The sequence below is a fragment of the Schistocerca piceifrons genome, chromosome 2, assembly GCF_021461385.2.
Source record: "Schistocerca piceifrons isolate TAMUIC-IGC-003096 chromosome 2, iqSchPice1.1, whole genome shotgun sequence".
Taxonomy (NCBI): domain Eukaryota; kingdom Metazoa; phylum Arthropoda; class Insecta; order Orthoptera; family Acrididae; genus Schistocerca; species Schistocerca piceifrons.
In genome coordinates this window covers 973,558,286-973,560,784 of record NC_060139.1, presented here as the reverse complement: position 1 = coordinate 973,560,784, position 2,499 = coordinate 973,558,286, and the positions used below count along the sequence as shown (strand labels likewise).

At 45.4% G+C, this 2,499-nt stretch overlaps 1 non-coding gene across 1 annotated transcript; it reads left to right on the top strand.

Moving 5' to 3' along the window:
• Nucleotides 1–1,698: 1,698 nt before the first annotated feature.
• On the top strand, nucleotides 1,699–1,772 carry Trnaa-ugc. The gene has a single exon. It is a non-coding gene; the product is annotated as a tRNA-Ala (tRNA).
• Nucleotides 1,773–2,499: the final 727 nt, after the last annotated feature.

The window sequence follows — 2,499 nt, the reverse complement described above, 5'->3', positions numbered from 1 at the left end:
CAAAAAATGGTTCAAATGGCTCTGAGCACTATGGGACTTAACATCTGAGGTCGTCATTCCCCTAGAACTTAGAACTACTTAAACCTAACTAACCTAAGGACATCACACACATCCGTGCCCGAGGCAGGATTCGAACCTGCGACCGTAGCGGTCGCGCGGTTCCAGACTGAAGCGCCTAGAACCGCTCGGCCACAGCGGCCGGCTTGGACGTGCAAAGTATTGGCGCCCTATTATCGCCAACTCTGTGCGAAAGAACTGCACCGATTCCATAAGACGAAGGGTAAACTGCACTAGCACTGGTTTGTCAGGATGAAAGTGAACTTAGTAACGATCACTGAGCGTTGCAGCATTAAGTTTTTGAAAAGCTACTTGGCACCCATCTGTCCAAACAAAGGACAGACGTAAGCGATACAATGGAGCTGCCATTTGTGCGGCATTCAGTATCAACAGAATATAATAGTTTATGTTTCCTAAAACTGACTACAATTCTGTGATATTACGAGTTACTGGCAAGTCTCGTATGCCTAACAAATGCGACTGCAAAGGATGCTCACCTTGACTGTTTATGACATAACCAAGTTACTGCAACACTTATTTCACAAAAAAAAAACAAAAAAAACGCTCTTGTCCAGTCTGCACTTCAATCCTGCATCAGATAGCACACGAAACAAAGCACCTAAATTTGCAATATTTTCATTAGGTGTACGACCTGCCACTACAATATCGTCCAAATAACTTTAACAGTTTGTAACTTGTGCAGTCAGCTGTTCCAAAAAATACCGTTGCATAATGGCGGTTACGGAAACACTGTCAAAAGGCAAACGCAAATATTTAAAAAAGCCCTAAACAGCAATTACTACACACACTTTTTGAGATTCTTCATCTACCGGTATTTGAAGATACGCGGGGCGCAATTCAGTTTTATAAAAGTAGCGTCCAGCGCCTAATTTGTCCATAAGATCTTATGGGCGTGGTAATGGATAAGTATCAATCACACTCTGTGTGTTGACTGTAGACTTGAAGTCAACACAGACGCAAATGTGATCTGAAGGTTTGGGGAGCAAAACCAGTGGACTTGCCCATGGAGTAGCTGATAAGGGCGCAATAACTCTGCTATCTTGTAACTCTTTTAGGCCGGCCGGAGTGGCCGTGCGGTTCTAGGCGCTACAGTCTGGAGCCGAGCGACCGCTACGGTCGCAGGTTCGAATCCTGCCTCGGGCATGGATGCGTGTGATGTCCTTAGGTTAGTTAGGTTTAATTAGTTCTAAGTTCTAGGCGACTCATGACCTCGGAAGTTAAGTCGCATAGTGATCAGAGCCATTTGAACCAATTCTTTAAGTACAGCAGCAACTTTGTCCCATGACGCAATGGGAACAATTCTGTCCCGGCAAAATTTCGGCTCAGTCTTGTTTGTTAGCTTGGCCGTATCGTAATATGTGAAATAAAATTGTTAGCTTTGCCTAAGCCTTAAGAAAAGAGTTCTGGGAATTCTTTTAGCAAGGCAGCTACACTGTCCTTTACATTGAATGCAGACACTGACAACACATTCTCCTGAATGTTAAAACCAAAAAAGTCAAGAGTGTCAAGTCAACATATGTTTATACATGAAGATGGTCTCTGTTCTTTCGGACATGTCCGACATGGGTCTCACGGGAGGCGTGCCAGAGGTAAGTCCCTGCAGTCGCGCTATCCTCCGTGTCCTCGATGGCTCAGATGGATAAAGCGTCTGCCATGCAAGCAGGAGATCCCGGGTTCGAGTCCCGGTCGGGGAGCACGTTTTCCAACTGTCCCCGTTGACATATCAACGCCTGTATGCAGCTACGGGTATTCATTTCATTGTAGTTTCAAAATATGTTCTCACACTAGCGTGATTGTAGCACTGTAAAAGTCACTGTTGCGTATGCAAGTGATACATAACAGGCAAAGTACATGTTCCCAGAGTGAGAATGTCTTGTCGATTATGAGCCGTCAGTTGCGTGCTAGTTTTAGATAGGTGTGGGGAGCCTAACAGTTCGTATGTGTGACGATTTAGCAATGCGATAGAGTTACCCGTGTCCAACTGAAATTTCACAAGTTCCCCACAAATAGGTAAATGAAAAAATAGTTTATTTGACTGACTTATCACTGACGTAACTGCACGTTTGCTAGTCGCAGACTTTGAATATACCTCACTGATAACATGGGCCTTATTCAAATGGCTCTGAGCACTATGGGACTTAACTTCTCAGGCCCCTAGAACTTAGTACTACGTAAACCTAACTAACCTAAGGACATCACACACATCCATACCCAAGGCAGGATTCGAACCTGCGACCGCAGCGGTCGCGCGGTTCCAGACTGTAGCGCCTGAAACCGCTCGGCCACCCTGGCCGGCATGGACCTTGTGACGAGTGTTTTGTGAGAGGGCTAAATTCTCATGTTTGTTCAGTTGCAAACATACGGATTGCTCATGTCCTTTCGTACCACAAGCGTAACACTGAGCTTGTCGGGAAGGGCAGT